The sequence below is a fragment of the Dendropsophus ebraccatus genome, chromosome 12 (assembly GCF_027789765.1).
Source record: "Dendropsophus ebraccatus isolate aDenEbr1 chromosome 12, aDenEbr1.pat, whole genome shotgun sequence".
NCBI classification, from domain to species: Eukaryota; Metazoa; Chordata; class Amphibia; order Anura; family Hylidae; genus Dendropsophus; species Dendropsophus ebraccatus.
The window spans coordinates 87,727,370-87,749,134 of NC_091465.1; the positions used below are offsets into that span (position 1 = coordinate 87,727,370).

Genomic DNA, 21,765 nt, shown 5'->3' on the forward strand with positions numbered 1-21,765 from the left:
TAGGAACAGTATTATAGTAGTTATATCCCTGTATATAGGAGCAGTATTATAGTAATTATATTCTTGTATATAGGGGGCAGTATTATAGTAGTTATATTCCTGTATATAGGAGCAGTATTATAGTAGTTATATTCCTGTATATAGAAGCAGTATTATAGTAGTTATATTCCTGTATATAGGAGCAGTATTATAGTAGTTATATTCCTGTATATAGGGGCAGTATTATAGTAGTTATATTCCTGTATATAGGAGCAGTATTATAGTAGTTATATTCCTGTATATAGAAGCAGTATTATAGTAGTTATATCCCTGTATATAGGAACAGTATTATAGTAGTTATATCCCTGTATATAGGAGCAGTATTATAGTAATTATATTCTTGTATATAGGGGGCAGTATTATAGTAGTTATATTCCTGTATATAGGAGCAGTATTATAGTAGTTATATTCCTGTATATAGGAGCAGTATTATAGTAGTATATTCTTGTATATAGGGGGCAGTATTATAGTAGTTATATTCCTGTATATAGGAGCAGTATTATAGTAGTTATATTCTTGTATATAGGAGCAGTATTATAGTAGTTATATTTCTGTATATAGGAGCAGTATTATAGTAGTTATATTCCTGTATATAGGAGCAGTAATATGGTAGGTGTCTTCTCTTACTTAGTGGGTAGTTTTCTTATTTCTTCCTAGTTCTTCTTGCACAGAAACCTTTCGGAATAGGAGACAGAATGAAGTAATCCTAAAGAGAACAGAATTATGTTGGATAAAACTCTCCCATTATAACAACAAATAGGACATTCCTGCAGTTCTAATCCCCGTATTAAGTGACATTTATGTTAATGTTATTAACTATCTACTTACATTAAAATGGATAATGGAATTGTTCATAGAAACTAAGGATTTGTTGTTCTATGGCAGTGAGCAGCTGAATTGGTGTATCTAAGCCGATAATGTGTGATAAAGTTTGTTAAGAAACCTGTGGAGTGTGATACATACTGCTGTATCTAATCCCATCATGTATGGTTGAGTGGTTTGGGCCTCTGTATTGGTCTGGAGCATCCACTGGACTACAATCCCCATTATCTGAGGTTACTGTATGTGAGGTTTGTCCTGTTCCTATACGTGTTATATACTAGTAGTTGTAGGTATGAAATATGCTGTATCGCCGCCCTGACTTGTATATTACCGTCCTGACCTTGCTGATTGTATATAATGTCCAGGACCTGCCCATCACCTCTATACAGTGCTCTGACCTCCATTTATCACCACAACATGAACCATGGGTAACAATGCAGCTGTAGTATTACAGGAGACTTCACAATAGCCACATACGGAACAATGCCGAGCCCGCGCCATGACCTTCTGTGACATGTTCCTCAGATGAACCCATCTGTGCGCTACAGTGTGAACACAACCAGGGAGAGGGTCCACCGTCTCAGGGCCCTATTCCACCGGACGATTATCGTTCAGATTATCGTTAAATCGTTCAAATCTGAATGATAATCGTTCGGTTGAAATGCAGTTAACGATTAACGACCGAACGAGAAATCGTTGATCGCTTTATAAGACCTGGACCTATTTTTATCGTTGCTCGTTCGCAAAACGTTTGCAAATCGTTCGCATTGAATAAGATGTCGTTCGGTCGTTTGCAGTAGATACGAACGCAATAGCGAAGAAATACGGAAGAAAAAACGATCGCAAATACGATCATAAGTAACGATTATTGTTTCATGGAAATGAGCAAAGGTTTTCAGGTCTTTCGCAATAGCGGTCGTTTGAGATCGTTAATCGTTAACGATTATGCGAACGATAATCGTCCGGTGGAATAGGGCCCTTAGGGCTATTGCGAAAGGCCTGAAAACGTTCACTCATTTCCATGGAACGATAATCGTTACTTATGATCGTAATTGCGATCGTTTTTTCTTCGCTATTTATTCGATATTGCGTTCGTATCTATTGTGAACGACCGAACGATGTCTTATTCAATGTAAACGATTTGCGAACGAGTAACGATAAATAGGTCCAGGTCTTATAAAGCGATCAACGATTTCTCGTTCGGTCGTTAATCGTTAACTGCATTTCAACTGAACGATTATCGTTTAGATTCGAACGATTTAACGATAATCTGAACGATAATCGTCCGGTGGAATAGGGCCCTTAGTATCAGGACCATCGGGTTCATTAAAGGGATTGTTCACCAAAAAATGTTTTTCTTTTCAATCAACTGACACCAGAAAGTGCCAGAGATTTATAATTTACTTCTATTATTTAGTAGTTATCAGCTGCTGTATGTCCTGCAGGAAGTGGTGTATTCTTACCAGTCTGACACAGTGCTCTCTGCTGCCACTTCTGTCCATGTCAGGAACTGTCCTTAGCAGGAGAGGTTTACTATGGGGATTTACTACTGCTCTGGATTGGATTGTAGTAAACTACAAATCTCCGGCCCTTTTTGGCACCAGTTGATTTGAAAGAAAAAAAATTTGTGAGCAACCCCTTTAAAGGTGTCAAATAGTGAAAAAAAAGCTGAGTGCATCAATAACAAGATAAGTGCATCAAACTGATGGAATCAGCAATGGAGTCTGTGGAGCAAATGTGAACCGCGCCCTAAAGGAGCAAGGAGCACACACATATAATATTACAGTCCCAGAACCTACGTATCATGCAAGTAATAACATGAAGAAACCCTGAGAAGCATGATACGGTATATACAACAGTGATGTCACCAGCACTATGAGAGGGGATCAGATGTAGTGATGTCAGTGTTACACTCTATGATGTCATCAATAGTCATATGGAAATAATAATTCTACTGCGGACAGCGTTAGATATGCTCAGCTCTCTGTGATGTCATGATGATATATCCAGCCCTCTATGATGTCATCAGTTAGAATTTTTACCAGTGATGTCACTATAGGTCCAGTGCTATGAAATATCAATGACATCAGCGATGTCATTATAATATATCCAGCACTCTGATGTCATCATGTAGCATTTTCAATAGTCGTGTAACTATAGGTGCACCACAAGGTGTAATTGAGAGGTCATACCTTCAGCAGTGATGTCATCACGTGGAGCCTCATATAAGAGTCTGAAAACGCAGGACTAGCCAGATATTCCTCCGGGAAGGACTCAGCCGAGGAGCGGCTCCTGTAGGGAAACCCCCAAAACCACCATACTAAGTGGCCCTATAAGTCAATGTAATAACAAGGAAAAACCCAGGCCAGATATCCACCTTCTGATGTCACTGACAGTCTGTTCTTAGGTGCCTGTGATGTCACTGACAGTCTGTTCTTAGGTACCTGTGATGTCATTTACAACTGTTCTTTAGTACCTGTGATGTCCCTGACAGCTTTTTCCTTGGTACCTGTGATGTCATTGACAGTCTGTTCTTAGGTACCTGTGATATCATTTACAGTCTGTTCTTAGGTACCTGTGATGTCCCTGACAGTCTGTTCTTAGGTACCTGTGATGTAACTGACAGTCTGTTCTTAGGTACCTGTGATGTCACTGACAGTCTGTTCTTAGGTACCTGTGATGTCACTGAGTCTTCTTAGGTACGTGTGATGTCATTGACAGTCTGTTCTTAGGTACCTGTGATGTCACTGACAGTCTGTTCTTAGGTACCTGTGATGTCACTGACAGTCTGTTCTTAGGTACCTGTGATGTCACTGAGTCTTCTTAGGTACGTGTGATGTCATTGACAGTCTGTTCTTAGGTACCTGTGATGTCACTGACAGTCTGTTCTTAGGTACCTGTGATGTCACTGACAGTCTGTTCTTAGGTACCTGTGATGTCACTGACAGTCTGTTCTTAGGTACCTGTGATGTCACTGACAGTCTGTTCTTAGGTACCTGTGATGTAACTGACAGTCTGTTCTTAGGTACCTGTGATGTCACTGACAGTCTGTTCTTAGGTACCTGTGATGTCACTGAGTCTTCTTAGGTACGTGTGATGTCATTGACAGTCTGTTCTTAGGTACCTGTGATGTCACTGACAGTCTGTTCTTAGGTACCTGTGATGTCACTGACAGTCTGTTCTTAGGTACCTGTGATGTCACTGACAGTCTGTTCTTAGGTACCTGTGATGTCACTGACAGTCTGTTCTTAGGTACCTGTGATGTCATTTACAGTCTGTTCTTAGGTACCTGTGATGTCACTGATTCTGTTCTTAGGTACCTGTGATGTCATTGACAGTCTGTTTTTAGGTACCTGTGATGTCACTGGCAGTCTGTTCTTAGGTACCTGTGATGTCATTGACAGTCTGTTCTTGTGTACCTGTGATGTCATTGACAGTTTGTTCTTAGATACCTGTGATGTCATTGACAGTTTGTTCTTAGGTACCTGTGAGGTCACTGATAGTTTGTTCTTAGGTACCTGTGATGTCACTGACAGCCTCTTCCTAGGTACCTGTGATGTCATTGACACTCTGTTCTTAGGTACCTGTGATGTCATTTACAGTCTGTTCTTAGGTACCTGTGATGTCATTAAGAAGTCTTTTCTATTCATTGACAGCAAGCGTACCGCAGTAATTTATGCAGGGGATAGCTGTATTGTTCATGATTTCTGATGCATCTTTGTGCCACCTACTTGCAGAAACAGTAAGACTGGTGACCTCTCTCTTCTAATCACAGAGTGGCAAGTGTCCACTCATCTCCCAGAGCCAATCAGAACTCAGACCTCTCTCTACCAATGGGAAACCTCCCAGTAGCACATAAATGATTATGTGGGATCTTCTTCCAGAGTTTGCCGTAGAAGCCAGAGAGGGAGAGAGCCAGAGAGTGAGCCTCTTCCAATAGCCTGGCTGCTGGCCTCGGTTTGCGCCTGTGTGTTCCAGTATTCCTGCATGTCCAGCTATGCAGTGCTAACCACCTAAGGTGCATTACCTCTTATGTTTCCCATCTTCGCCCAGGGTTGGAGAAATTGCATCCTTGCCTAGGGGCCCCTGGCTCAACATACTGATCTCCTTCCACAACGATAGTTGTGCTCTATGCCCATGGGTGTTATGTGACTGTATCAGAAGAATTCCCTGTGAGTACATTTTGCTGCTCTTCTCTCAATGTGCAGACAGTAAAACTGCACAGAGCCTCTTCAGCAGAGTTTATTTGGACTGGGCATACTTATAACAGGGATGGGGAACCTTTGGCCATTCAGCTGTAGCAAAACTACAATTCCCATCATACCAATATAGCCAAAGCTTCACTTTGGCTGTCCAGGCATGATGGGCATTCTAGTATTGCTACAGCTGGATGGCCAGAGGTTCACATCCCTGCATCATGTAGTCGCCCATTTCAACTCTTAATACAACAAAAGGAAAGCGATAAACAAGCCTTCCTGCCCCTTGCGAACAAGGGACTATATTGTATTGGACAGTACCATCTGTAACCAGAGGCCTGAAGAAAGACAGTGAGCCAGGGGACACGTAGGCAGGAACACAACTTCTCCAACCCTGCTCAATAAAGTTGTTGGATATCTCAAGAAACTGTGCGATTGATGTCTTTTGATACCACAATACACAACAGGAAGAACGGAAACTAAATTCTTTAGTTTTATAGTTTTTGGAACCCTATAGGACTTATTGCTATTAGTAAAGTGTTTGTGGATCTGGAGGTTTGCTGGCGTACGCCTGTGGCCTGTGACATGGCTGTGATACCGTTACTATAGCCCGCCGCTCACCGCACAGCAGTATGTCTTAGTGGCGTAAGAGGATTACAGAGTGTCTAGAGGAAACCAGTGAGGACACACTCCATACACTCTTCCTCCTGGTCAGACGACACATAATATCCATATTGCAGTAAGGCAGCGCTTGTGAATTGCACCAGCCTGCAACTTTAGCTGAAATCTCTCTAATATATAGAATATTTGGGCCTCTTTGTGCTCGGCCGTGATGGATGGGATTTCCAGCTAATATAGGAAAATGGCCTTGAAGTAAAGCAGGTCATGTGACTGGAGTGAGGCGGCGTGCCTTTCTTTATCTGGACGAGCAGATTTTGGCGTTCAGCGTTCTCCGTGTTCTTCTCCCTGTAATCTTGGCGCGGCCGCCTTCCATCCTTCAGAGCCGCACACGATCTTGTGCTTCAGGCGAGAGAAACAGATTTGTTCTCCAATTGTATATTAAGAAAACACCAAACAAATGTCATGATGTGAAAGCGGAGCCGATGAAAGGCGCTGAGTGACGCTTGATTCCCGTCCAAGCGTCTCCTGTCAGCAGCGTCCTCCCCACTCCTGCGCTCCTGGACAAAGAGAAGCCATCGACTTTCCACCGACACCTCTGGAGGGATGAGCCGCGGCCTCCAGGATATGAGGGGGGCGCTGTGGAGCCGGGGTGAGACACAGGAACAGACACCAGCTCTACAGACAGCAGACAGTATCACACCTGACTGGCTTAGATACAGCAACTCTGCAGAATGTATCACACATGGTAGGCTTAGATACAGTAGCTAAACAGACAGTTTCACACATGACTTAGATACAGTGACTCAAAAGACAGTACCACACATAATTGGTGTAGATACAGAAGCTTAGCAGACAATATTAAATATGCCTGGCTTAGATACAGCCACTCTGCGGAAAGTATCACACATGACTGGCATAGATACAGCGGTTTAGCAGACAGTAAGATTAGATACACTGGCTCAGAAGTCAGAATCAAACATTATAGGCCTAGATACAGAAGATCAGGAGAAAGTATCACTGATGAAAGGGTTAGACACAGAAGCTCAGCACACAGTATTCTAGTATATAGGTTTAGATACAGTGGCTCAGAAGTATCAGACATGGTAGGCTTAGATACAGTAACTCAGCAGACAGTATCACACATTAAAAAAACTTAGATACAGTAGCTCAGCATACAGTATCAGACATAAAAGGCTTAGATACAGTAGCTCAGCAGACAGTATCACACATGATGGGCTTAGATACATTAGCTCAGCAGATAGTATCGCACATGATGGAATTGGATACAGTGGCTCATCAGACAGTATCACACATTATGGGCTTAGATACATTAGCTCAGCAGATAGTATCGCACATGATGGAATTAGATACAGTAGCTCAGCAGGCAGTATCACACATGAGAGGCTTAGATATGCTGGGCCCTCTATCCCCCATATACTGCGGTGCCTATACGGTTACTATGGGGGCCCCCAGCTGTTGCAGCGGCACGTTGCGTCCTGAGGGCATCTGATATGTGTTAGATATGTGGTGGGTGGACACGCGGTGGTCGGTTGTGGCGTCTGGGCCCACAGTCTCGTCATTGCAATCATCCATAACTACAACCTGTTATCTAAAGGTCCCCAAATGATTTACAGGAATAACTCCCATGAGATGTCAGACACTGAGCGTAGGAGCTGCTGTATGGAGCGCTGCTCTGAGGGTCACAACTGAATGAATACAGGCTCTGCTGCCTTATATCCCCTAAAGTTATATCACAACTAGACAGGAGTCTGGGAAAGCTGTGTGACAACCCCTGGAGAGGTCACAGGACCCCTGATGAGGGTGAGGGATGACCTCATTACAGCATATCCTAAGGGGTCCCCATAAATGCTGAAGATGAGACATGCCTCTATGGCTCCAGCCTGCACCTCTATGGGGGCAGAGACTATCGTCAGTCAGGACTGTGTAATCTATAGCAGGATGATTGAGCCAGAATGTCAGAATGTCTGTAAATGACTCCCAGAGCCTCTGACTGCCGACATAATATAGGATTATTACGTACAGCGACATCTGGTGAGCGGAGGAACCATCGAGGAACCAACAAATAATGATGGCTTCAATGCAAAACTGCTCCGCAACAATAAGGAGACAACTAATCATTACTGTTTAACTGGTATTCATGGAGAGGATAGTCCTATGGTAGAAATCAAGGTAACATCACTGAGAATACAGCCTATCCATCACTAGAGATCAGTGACATCACTGAGAATACAGCCTATCCATCACTAGAGATCAGTGACATCACTGAGAATACAGCCTATCCATCACTAGAGATCAGCAGTGACATCACTGAGAATACAGCCTATCCATCACTAGAGATCAGCAGTGACATCACTGAGAATACAGCCTATCCATCACTAGAGATCAGTGACATCACTGAGAATACAGCCTATCCATCACTAGAGATCAGCAGTGACATCACTGAGTATACAGCCTATCCATCACTAGAGATCAGTGACATCACTGAGAATACAGCCTATCCATCACTAGAGATCAGCAGTGACATCACTGAGAATACAGCCTATCCATCACTAGAGATCAGTGACATCACTGAGAATACAGCCTATCCATCACTAGAGATCAGCAGTGACATCACGGAGAATACAGCCTATCCATCACTAGAGATCAGCAGTGGCATCACTGAGAATACAGCCTATCCATCACTAGAGATCAGCAGTGACATCACTGAGAATACAGCCTATCCATCACTAGAGATCAGTGACATCACTGAGAATACAGCCTATCCATCACTAGAGATCAGCAGTGACATCACTGAGAATACAGCCTATCCATCACTAGAGATCAGCAGTGACATCACTGAGAATACAGCCTATCCATCACTAGAGATCAGCAGTGACATCACTGAGAATACAGCCTATCCATCACTAGAGATCAGCAGTGACATCACTGAGAATACAGCCTATCCATTACTAGAGATCAGCAGTGACATCACTGAGAATACAGCCTATCCATCACTAGAGATCAGCGGTGACATCACTGAGAATACAGCCTATCCATCACTAGAGATCAGCGATGATTGTTAGGGTTGTGGTTTACAGTGTAAGGTTGGTTGCGCTGTGGATAGTTTGTTGAGCTGAGGGAGTAGTAGGAGCGGTTGCTGGTTTCTTGTATCTGTGGACAGGACTCACCGGAGAGATGACCCGACCACTGGGCAGCAGGAGCAGAGGAAATGATCAGCGGCCATTTTGTGTCTGGGCTTAGTAACAAAACTATATGACGGCCATGAAATCTTTCATTAGAGCTAATGAAGAGCTTACAGTGGACGGACTCGTCCTTGAGGTGATAAATCGACAACAGTGAGAAGTGATAATGTAAACATGGCAGTACAGGAGGCACGCCCTTCCCCCTCACACACCATGGCGGAGGCCGTGGCAACCCTCCAACATACCCTGATGAAGATGAACGACTCCCTGGAAAGGCTTTGTTCAATGTTGGCACAGAATTGAGAAAGACAACCACCACCTGCCGCTTCCATACAGCCCAAGTGTTCCTGGCGTCCATGACCTCCTCTCTGCCGGCAGCGTGGGCAGCCCTGACAGGACGGAGAGATCCCACCGCCATTACAGGGGGCAGCACCCAGCCTTGTCGTCGGATCTGAGGTCCGTGCGGAGGTAACATCTTCATCCATAACTATTACATCCAGTGACCGTAGGGGATGTCCTCTCTGATTGGAGTCCTTCACTTTCCTCTTTCTCTATATTCGATCCAATCGACCATGATGTCTCCTGACCTCACATAAGTAAGAGCAGAAATAGTGCCGCCTGTTGTGCCCTGTACATTATTAGTGCCCCTACACTGTAATGATGCCGCCACATAGTAATGATGCCCCCACACAGCAATAATGCCTGCACACTGTAACGATGTCCCTACACAGTAATGATGCCCCCACACAGTAATGATGCCACCAAACAGTAATAATGCCACCAAACAGTAATGATTTCCCCACACAGTAATGATGCCCCCACACAGTAATAATGCCACCAAACAGTAATGATTTCCCCAAACAGTATTGGTGCCCCCGCACTGTAATGATGTCCCCATAAAGTAATGATGCCACCAAACAGTAATTATGCCACCAAACAGTAATGATGCTCCCACAGAGTAATGATGCCCCCACACAGTAATAATGTCCCCACATAGTAATGATGCCCCCACACAGTAATAATGTCCCCACATAGTAATAATGTCCTCACACTGTAACAATGTCCCTACACAGTAATGATGCCCCCACATAGTAATGATGCCCCCACACAGTAATGATGCCACCAAACAGTAATGATGTCCCCATACAGTATTGGTGCCCCCACACTGTAATGATGTCCCCATAAAGTAATGATGCCACCAAACAGTAATTATGCCACCAAACAGTAATGATGCTCCCACACAGTAATAATGTCCCCACATAGGAATGATGCCCCCACACAGTAATAATGCCCTCACACTGTAATGATGTCCCCACACAGTAATGATGCCTGCACACTGTAACGATGTCCCTACACAGTAATGATGCCCCCACATAGTAATGATGCCACTAAACAGTAATAATGCCACCAAACAGTAATGATGTCTCCACACAGTAATGATGCCCCCACACAGTAATGATGTCCCCACACAGCAATAATGCCTGCACACTGTAACGATGTCCCTACACAGTAATGATGCCCCCACATAGTAATGATGCCACCAAACAGTAATTATGCCACCAAACAGTAATTATGTTCCCACACAGTAATGATGCCCCCACATAGTAATGATGCCCCCATATATTAATAATGCCACCAAACAGTAATAATGCCCCCACACAGTTATTTTGCCCTTCACGCAGTAAGGATGCCCCCTTTACAAGTATACCCCTTTAGTGTCACAGAAATGATGCCCTTCCAGTTCACCCACACAGTAATTATGCCCCTTAGTGTCCCCTGCATAGTAGTGATGCCCCTCTTAGTTTCGTCCTGCACAAAAATAAGCAAAAACATTGCAGTAACCAGGGCCTGCTGGGTGTTGGGTTAGCAGTGGGCTAGGTGATATGTGTACTGACTGGGCACTAGTCACTGTGCCCAGGAGTGGAATGCCCAACCCCGGGTGTACTGACACTAGGCTTAGTAAAAGGTAGAACAGGTGTAGGTGTGAGGACGGGCTAATCAGTCCAAGCTCTTAAACAAGTAAATTCAGCAAATCTTCAGTACAATACAAAAATAATACTTTTGGCAGTAAGGTGCAATATAGAGAGTACAGCCTATCCATCACTAGAGATCAGCGGTGACATCACTGAGAATACAGCCTATCCATCACTAGAGATCAGCGGTGACATCACTGAGAATACAGCCTATCCATCACTAGAGATCAGCGGTGACATCACTGAGAATACAGCCTATCCATCACTAGAGACCAATGACATTACTGAGAATACAGCCTATCCATCACTAGAGATCAGTGACATCACTGAGAATACAGCCTATCCAATCACTAGAGATCAATGACATTACTGAGAATACAGCCTATTCATCACTAGAGATCAGCAGTGACATCACTGAGAATACAGCCTATCCATCACTAGAGATCAGCGGTGACATCACTGAGAATACAGCCTATCCATCACTAGAGATCAGTGACATCACTGAGAATACAGCCTATCCATCACTAGAGATCAGTGACATCACTGAGAATACAGCCTATCCATCACTAGAGATCAGCGGTGACATCACTGAGAATACAGCCTATCCATCACTAGAGATCAGCAGTGACATCACTGAGAATACAGCCTATCCATCACTAGAGATCAGTGACATCACTGAGAATACAGCCTATCCATCACTAGAGATCAGCGGTGACATCACTGAGAATACAGCCTATCCATCACTAGAGATAAGTGACATCACTGAGAATACAGCCTATCCATCACTAGAGATCAGTGACATCACTGAGAATACAGCTTATCCATCACTAGAGATCAGTGACATCACTGAGAATACAGCCTATCCATCACTAGAGATCAGCGGTGACATCACTGAGAATACAGCCTATCCATCACTAGAGATCAGCGGTGACATCACTGAGAATACAGCCTATCCATCACTAGAGATCAGCGGTGACATCACTGAGAATACAGCCTATCCATCACTAGAGATCAGCGGTGACATCACTGAGAATACAGCTTATCCATCACTATAGATCAGTGACATCACTGAGAATACAGCCTATCCATCACTAGAGATCAGTGACATCACTGAGAATACAGCCTATCCATCAGTAGAGATCAGCAGTGACATCACTGAGAATACAGCGTATCCAAAACTAGAGATCAGCGGTGACATCACTGAGAATACAGCTTATCCATCACTAGAGATCAGTGACATCACTGAGAATACAGCCTATCCATCACTAGAGATCAGCGGTGACATCACTGAGAATACAGCTTATCCATCACTATAGATCAGTGACATCACTGAGAATACAGCCTATCCATCACTAGAGATCAGCTGTGACATCACTGAGAATACAGCCTATCCATCACTAGAGATCAGCAGTGACATCACTGAGAATACAGCCTATCCATCACTAGAGATCAGTGACATCACTGAGAATACAGCCTATCCATCACTAGAGATCAGCGGTGACATCACTGAGAATACAGCCTATCCATCACTAGAGATCAGCGGTGACATCACTGAGAATACAGCCTATCCATCACTAGAGACCAATGACATTACTGAGAATACAGCCTATCCATCACTAGAGATCAGTGACATCACTGAGAATACAGCCTATCCAATCACTAGAGATCAATGACATTACTGAGAATACAGCCTATTCATCACTAGAGATCAGCAGTGACATCACTGAGAATACAGCCTATCCATCACTAGAGATCAGCGGTGACATCACTGAGAATACAGCCTATCCATCACTAGAGATCAGTGACATCACTGAGAATACAGCCTATCCATCACTAGAGATCAGTGACATCACTGAGAATACAGCCTATCCATCACTAGAGATCAGCGGTGACATCACTGAGAATACAGCCTATCCATCACTAGAGATCAGCGGTGACATCACTGAGAATACAGCCTATCCATCACTAGAGATCCGTGACATCACTGAGAATACAGCCTATCCATCACTAGAGATCAGCGGTGACATCACTGAGAATACAGCCTATCCATCACTAGAGATCAGTGACATCACTGAGAATACAGCCTATCCATCACTAGAGATCAGTGACATCACTGAGAATACAGCTTATCCATCACTAGAGATCAGTGACATCACTGAGAATACAGCCTATCCATCACTAGAGATCAGCGGTGACATCACTGAGAATACAGCCTATCCATCACTAGAGATCAGCGGTGACATCACTGAGAATACAGCCTATCCATCACTAGAGATCAGCGGTGACATCACTGAGAATACAGCCTATCCATCACTAGAGATCAGCGGTGACATCACTGAGAATACAGCTTATCCATCACTATAGATCAGTGACATCACTGAGAATACAGCCTATCCATCACTAGAGATCAGTGACATCACTGAGAATACAGCCTATCCATCAGTAGAGATCAGCAGTGACATCACTGAGAATACAGCGTATCCACCACTAGAGATCAGCGGTGACATCACTGAGAATACAGCTTATCCATCACTAGAGATCAGTGACATCACTGAGAATACAGCCTATCCATCAGTAGAGATCAGCGGTGACATCACTGAGAATACAGCTTATCCATCACTAGAGATCAGTCACATCACTGAGAATACAGCCTATCCATCACTAGAGATCAGCAGTCACATCACTGAGAATACAGCCTATCCATCACTAGAGATCAGCTGTGACATCACTGAGAATACAGCCTATCCATCACTAGAGATCAGCAGTGACATCACTGAGAATACAGCCTATCCATCACTAGAGATCAGTGACATCACTGAGAATACAGCCTATCCATCACTAGAGATCAGTGACATCACTGAGAATACAGCCTATCCATCACTAGAGATCCGTGACATCACTGAGAATACAGCCTATCCATCACTAGAGATCAGCGGTGACATCACTGAGAATACAGCCTATCCATCACTAGAGATCAGTGACATCACTGAGAATACAGCCTATCCATCACTAGAGATCAGTGACATCACTGAGAATACAGCCTATCCATCACTAGAGATCAGCTGTGACATCACTGAGAATACAGCCTATCCATCACTAGAGATCAGCAGTGACATCACTGAGAATACAGCCTATCCATCACTAGAGATCAGCAGTGACATCACTAAGAATACAGTCTATACATCACTAGAGATCAGCGGTGACATCACTAGAGATCAGGGGTGACATCACTGAGAATACAGCCTATCCATCACTAGAGATCAGCGGTGACATCACTGAGAATACAGCTTATCCATCACTATAGATCAGTGACATCACTGAGAATACAGCCTATCCATCACTAGAGATCAGCTGTGACATCACTGAGAATACAGCCTATCCATCACTAGAGATCAGCAGTGACATCACTGAGAATACAGCCTATCCATCACTAGAGATCAGTGACATCACTGAGAATACAGCCTATCCATCACTAGAGATCAGTGACATCACTGAGAATACAGCCTATCCATCACTAGAGATCAGTGACATCACTGAGAATACAGCCTATCCATTACTAGAGATCAGTGACATCACTGAGAATACAGCCTATCCATCACTAGAGATCAGTGGTGACATCACTGAGAATACAGCCTATCCATCACTAGAGATCAGCAGTGACATCACTAAGAATACAGCCTATACATCACTAGAGATCAGCGGTGACATCACTAGAGATCAGGGGTGACATCACTGAGAATACAGCCTATACATCACTAGAGATCAGCGGTGACATCACTAGAGATCAAGGGTGACATCACTAGGGGCAACAATGAAAAAATAACAAGCAGCAAATAGATAATACACAACATATATATATATATATGACTGCAGCTGTACAGTAGGTTTTCTAGCTGTGGATCACTTACATACAGGGATACGATGTACAGGACAACATGACCAGAAGTGTGTGGCCCCTGGGCGGCCATAACTAATGCTGCGTCCTCCCCCCTCTCCGGTAATTTATCCTCTGGAGACCATAGCACAGTACTGAGTACCCGGCACTAGAAGGATACTCCACTAATAATACCCCCGAGCGCATATTTACAGGCTCCCTGCTGACTAATACACACACAGGTAGCGGCAATTTAAGGTGCTTGCGTTACGCCAGGCCCCATGGCTGTAAATATGGTTGGCACTTTTATCTTCTCTTTACTTCTTCACCTCACGGTCAGTATTTCAGCTCCGGCTTTATTCCCCATCACATTTCCGTTTTTATTGTCATCCGGATCTTTTTATAGGACTGAAATTGCTGGGTGAGGTCACTCCGTCTCTTCCCGTACTCTGGGATCCCATCAGAACAGGGAAATTACTTGGGAATTTGCAAAGGTGATTTTAATGCGTCCTGTTCAGTGTTGTTGTGGCGGCTCGCAGCTTTCTGGCTAATATAATGGGAAAACGGCTACACCGCCAGATTAGGGGACTCCTGAATGCGTGTGTCCAGCAAAGCCAATGCACATTATAGTATATACACTACCGTTCAAAAGTTTGGGGTCACCCAAACAATTTAGTGTTTTCCATGAAGTCCCACTTCTTCACCACCATACGTTGTGAAATGAATAGAAAATAGAGCCAAGACATTGACAAGGTTAGAAATAAGGATTTGTATGTGAAATAACATTGTTCTTCCATCACACTTTGCTTCCGTCCCAGAATCTTCCTTTTGCAGCAATTCCAGCATTGCACACCTTTGGCATTCTAGCTATTAATCTGTTGGGGTAAGCTGGAGAAATTGCCCCCCACGCTTCTAGAAGCAGCTCCCACAAGTTGGATTGGTTGGATGGGCACTTCTGGCGTACCATACGGCCCAGCTGCTCCCACAATGGGGTGGTGATCTGGTGACTGCGCTGGCCACTCCATTACCTATGATAGAATACCAGCTGCCGCTTCTGCTGGAAATAGTTCTTGCACAATTTGGAGGTGTTTAGGGTCATTGTCCTATTGTAGGATGAAATTGGCTCCAACCAAGCGCTGCCCACTGGGTATGGCATGGCGGTGCAGAGTGATAGCCTTCCTTATTCACAATCCCTTTTACCCTGTACAAATCTCCCACCTTACCAGCACCAACCCCAGACCATCACATGACCTCCACCATGTATAACAGATGGCGTCAGGCATTCTTCCAGCATCTTCTCATTTCTTCTGCATCTCACAAACCTTCTTCTTTGTGATCCAAACACCTCAAACTTGGATTCATCCGTCCACAACACTTTTTTTCCAGTCTTCCTCTGTCCAATGTCTGTGTTCTTTTGCCCATCTTAATCTTTTTCTTTTATTGGCCAGTCTCAGATATGGCTTTTTCTTTGCCACTCTGCCCTGAAGCCCAAAATCCGGCAGCTTACCACAACCTATTCCTGTAAAACCTGCCAGACACACATCTTGGGCTTCTCACTTTCACACATCACTTCTTCTCTCCCATCTTCAACCATGGTGCCCTTAAAGGGGAACTTTACATTTTCATTCAAATCAATTGGTATTCAAAAGATTACTGGAAGACTGGAGATTTTTAAATAGAAGTAAATTCAAATCGGTATAACTTTTTAAACCAGTTGATTTGAAAGTAAACTTATTTTGCCCGAGTACCCCTTTAATGGAAATGTTGAAGGGGCATTTCTAGCAAAACTCCTGGCAGTGATGGGGCATGGCTCTCCTCTCCATCATAGTGTCTCAACTGGTTCTGCATCCTCAGAGCTTCAGTTCAGGTGATCTCATTAGGGGCAATTTATGGGCTAAACCCATAGCTTACGCCGTTTACCGTGCGAGATCAGGAACGTAATTAATTAATAGTTTGGGCAATTACGGACGTGGCGATAGCAAACATGTTTATTTATTTATTTTTATTTATAACATGGGAAAAGGGGGGTGATTCAGACTTTTATTAGGGGAGGGGGCTTTTGATTGAAAACACTTATACTAGAAGCCACCCTGGGGTTAGGGTTATTCCCCCCCCTGGGGCTAGGGTTATTCCCCCCCCTGGGGTTAGGGTTATTCCCCCCCTGGGGTTAGGGTTATTCCCCCCCTGGGGTTAGGGTTATTCCCCCCCCCTGGGGTTAGGGTTATCCCCCCCCTGGGGTTAGGGTTATTCCCCCCCCTGGGGTTAGGGTTAGTCCCCCCCTGGGGTTAGGGTTATCCCCCCCTGGGGTTAGGGTTATTCCCCCCCCTGGGGTTAGGGTTATTCCCCCCCCCCCGGGGTTAGGGTTATTCCCCCCCCCTGGGGTTAGGGTTTTTTCCCCTGGGGTTAGGGTTTTTTCCCCTGGGGTTAGGGTTATTTCCCCTGGGGTTAGGGTTATTCCCCCGGGGTTAGGGTTATTCCCCCTGGGGTTAGGGTTACTTTTCCTGGGGTTGTGGTTATTCCCCCTGGGGTTAGGATTGTTCCCCCCTGGGGTTAGAATTGTTCCCCCCTGGGGTTAGGGTTATCCCCCCCCCTGGGGTTAGGGTTATTCCCCCCCCCCTGGAGTTAGGGTTTTTTCCCCTGGGGTTAGGGTTTTTTCCCCTGGGGTTAGGGTTATTCCCCCGGGGTTAGGGTTATTCCCCCTGGGGTTAGGGTTATTTTTCCTGGGGTTGGGGTTATTCCCCCTGGGGTTAGGATTGTTCCCCCCTGGGGTTAGGATTGTTCCCCCCTGGGGTTAGGGTTATTCCCCCCCCTGGGGTTAGGGTTATTCCCCCCCCCCTGGGGTTAGGGTTATTCCCCCCCCTGGGGTTAGGGTTATTCCCCCCCCCTGGGGTTAGGGTTATTCCCCCCCCTGGGGTTAGGGTTATTCCCCCCCCCTAGGGTTAGGGTTATTCCCCCCCCCCGGGGTTTGGGTTATTCCCCCCCCTGGGGTTAGGGTTATTCCCCTTCCCCCTGGGGTTAGGGTTATCACCCCCCCCCCCCCGGGGTTAGGGTTATTCCCCCCCTGGGGTTAGGGTTTTTTCCCCTGGGGTTAGGGTTATTCCCCCCGGGGTTACAGTTATTCCACCTGGGGTTAGCGTTATTTTTCCTGGGGTTGGGGTTATTCCCCCCCTGGGGTTAGGGTTATTTCCCCCTGGGGTTAGGGTTATTCCCCCCTGGGGTTAGGGTTATTCCCCCTGGGGGACTTCTATTATAAGCACACTGATCTCTCATTGAGATCTATGCTGTATAGATATGCAGCATAGATCAATGAGATCGGCACTCACTTGCTTTCGGCTGCTTCAGGGGGGGGGGGGCGATCTCCGACACTAGACACCAGGGAACGACTGCATACGGTAATCGGATGCAGCTGTCAACTTTGACAGCTGCATCTGATTACCTGATAAGCGGGCACGGCGATTGGACCGTGCGCACTAATAGCCGCGGTCCCAGGTTACATGCGGCACCCGGGATCGCGGCAGTTCAGAGCGGGGTCGCCGCATGGCCCCATTCTGAATGCCCTTACCGACAACAGGGCATAAATATACGCCCTTTGTCGTTAAGGGGTTAAAGGGGTTGTCCTGCGATCGGCGTATATAAAACAATAAAAATGTTATCTTTACCCCTCTGCACTGCCCGGGTGTTGCTGGTGTCCGCCACTGACTGCAGAGCCTCCACCTCCAAGATGAATGTGTCTCAGGAGCGACAGCCTGTTCAGCTAATCAGTGGCGTAGGACTGTCCCGCCTCAGTCAGTGATTGGAGTGATTGGGGGACAGGAGGGACACTGGAGGAGGACACCAAGGCAGAGCGGAGAGGTAGGGATAATAACGTTTATTGGTTTATATGCACCGGCAGCAATTTATTGATCGCCGGACAACCCCTTTAAGACTCCGCCGAGCTCGAGGTCCTGCAGATGGGACCAGGAATTGTATATAGTCACAGATTTTCTGCAGGTTATTGTATTCAGATTTCAGCGCAGAGGAAGCAAAGAACTTGCAGATCGCGGCAGCCATGACCTGGCGAAATGATTTTTGTGCACGTTTTATAAGCACAACTCAATACGTTTCTGTGACATAGGAAAAGGAATGCGAGCAATGTTCTCCTTCCTGATGGAGTCTTACGTCAATTCATGGTCTGCCCATGGTAATATGCTGGGCACGGCCACAACTAAACGCGAGTTCAAGGAGAGTTTAGGAGGCAGCCGGGCTGAATGTGCGATGGCAGCAGGAAAACAACCACAATCTATCTGTAAAATAACACCGGGAGAGTATAATAATACCGCAGCGCAAAGGAGAGCCTCTCATTGTAAAACTCGCTGCAATAAGGGACGCTCAGCGCTGAAGACAACGATTTACTGTTTCCCTTTAAAAGTGAATGCGGGATTGTTGGAAGGCACAAAATCCATTAGAGATTGCCGGGGATACATAAGTGCTGTGTAGGCGTACACCCACACACCATAGGGGCACAATACACAGGGGACTGACACAGGTCAGTCCTCCTCTATGGAAGGCATGGAGGTGGCTATTAGAGCCTTCCTCTGACCTCTCCTGCCTTTTACCTCCCTGTTTTGTTTCATTTTATCTTCTGGCTTTCTTGCCCAAGTCCTTGTCATGTCTGCTCCACTAAGATGGTCACATCGTTGTCTCTGTATAGCTGCAGCCACCATCAACTATGGCCAGGGCCGGCCTTAGGGTAGACAACACCCTTCTCCTATGTCACTATCCTTACCTACCAACCCTTCTCCTGTCACTATCCTTACCCACCAACCCTTCTCCTATGTCACTATCCTTACCTACCAACCCTTCTCCTATGTCACTATCCTTACCTACCAACCCTTCTCCTATATCACTATCCTTACCTACCAACCCTTCTCCTATGTCCCTATCCTTACCTACCAACCCTTCTCCTATGTCACTATCCTTACCTACCATCCCTTCTTATATGTCACTATCCTTACCTACCAACCCTTCTCCTATGTCACTATCCTTACCTACCAAACCTTCTCCTATGTCACTATCCTTACCTACCAACCCTTCTCCTATGTCACTATCCTTACCTACCAAACCTTCTCCTATGTCACTATCCTTACCTATCAACCCTTCTTATATGTCACTATCCTTACCTACCAACCCTTCTCCTATGTCACTATCCTTACCTACCAAACCTTTCCTATGTCACTATCCTTACCTACCAACCCTTCTTATATGTCACTATCCTTACCTACCAACCCTTCTCCTATGTCACTTACAAACATATTAAAAAGAATAGGACCCAGAACAGACCCTTGTGGCCACCACTTGTAACCAGTCTCTGCTCGGAATATTCACCATTACCAACAACCCTCTGATATCTCTCCTTCAGCCAACCACAAATCCACTGAGCTATCCAGGGATTAAGTCCAATTTTTCCAACTTCTCTATCAGCTCTTTATGGGGAACTGTATCTGCGGCTTTGCTGAAGTCCAGATAGGCGATATCCACAGCAGCACCTTCATCCAACACTTTTGTGGCATAATCAAAGAAATCAATGAGATTAGTCTGACATGATCGGCCCTCAGTAAAGCCATGCTGGTTTGGATCCATCAAATTGTTGATTCTTAGATGATCCATTATCTTCTTTTTTAGAAGAGTTTCCATCATTTTCACTACTACAGATGTCAGGCTCACTGGCCTGTAGTTACTGGGCTCTTCTCTATTCCCCTTCTTGTGGATTGGTATAACATTGTCTGTTCTCCAATCATCGGGGACATCTCCTGTTAGCAGGGATTGGTTATACAGATCTGTCAGGGGGGAAGCAATCACAGATCTGAGTTCTTTAAGAACCCTGGGATGGATCCCATCTGGACCCATCGCCTTATTCAGCTTTAAACGGGCAAGTTCCTCTGCAACTTCAGTCTCTGAAAATACTGGAGCTGAACCCATATAGCTGGAGGCAATGCTGTGTCCAACCATCCTGTGATTGTGAAGGCTTCTCCTTCTGAAAACACTGAGCAGAAGTAACTATTCAAATAGTCAGCGACCGCCTTATCTCCATCAATAAACGTATTTTCCCCATTACTTATTTTAGTAATGCTGCAGCCATTCTTCTTCTTCCTGTCACTTATATATCTGAAGAAGGTTTTATTCCCCGCAGTAACAGATTTTGCCATTTCTTCTTCTTTTGAGGCTTTAGCAGCATTTATAATCTGCTTTGCCTCCTTCTGTATACTTTTATACGTCTCTCTGTCAGCTACACCCCCAGGCTCTGTATACCTCCTATAGGATATGTCTCCTTCTGTATACTTTTATACGTCTCTCTGTCAGCTTCATTCCCAGTCTCCTTATACTTCCTATAGGATGATATGCCTCCTTCTGCATACTTTTATACGTCTCTCTGTCAGCTTCATTCCCAGTCTCCTTATACTTCCTATACGCTGCCTTTTTTCCTTTTACAATGGCCTTAACCTCTCTAGTAAACCATAATGGATTCTTCTTCCTTTTACTTTTGCTAACTTCTCGTACATGTAGTCTAGTTGCTTTTAATATGGCATTTTTTAATTCTGCCCACTGAGTGCTCGCTCCCGATGTTTTATCCCACCCTCTTAATTCTTTATCTAAATACTCCCCCATTTTATTAAAATCTGTCTTCTTAAAATCCAACACTCTTGTTGTAGTATGGGATTGGACGCAGTCAGTTTGTATGTCGAACCATAAACACTGGTGGTCACTGGAACCTAAATTTTCTTCCACTCTAACTTCTAAAAAGATTGGTTAGAAGTAGAAAGCACCTCCTATTGGTCAATAAAAGCACATGGTACACATAAAACAGTAACCCATTACCTTCTTCAGCTGTGCAATACATAGGAATCCAAAATACTGACATCTAGTGGTAAAACTTTAAAAATACCCTTAACACTACTTAACCTGAAGAAAGAAGCTTTTGCGACAGGTGCAAAAGAGAGACAAAAACACCCGTGGTGGGATACCACAGTCACACATAGCAAAGGCTGGCCCTGACTATG

General features: G+C 45.0%; 1 long non-coding RNA gene across 1 annotated transcript in view; it reads right to left on the reverse strand.

Annotated features, from left to right (window-relative positions):
- Nucleotides 1-671: 671 nt before the first annotated feature.
- Nucleotides 672-21,765, reverse strand: part of LOC138768931 (uncharacterized) — a 74,349-nt gene continuing 53,255 nt past the window's right edge. The window contains exon 3 of the long non-coding RNA XR_011359184.1: nucleotides 672-745. This is a non-coding gene — a long non-coding RNA (uncharacterized lncRNA). The remainder of the gene's footprint in view (nucleotides 746-21,765) is intronic.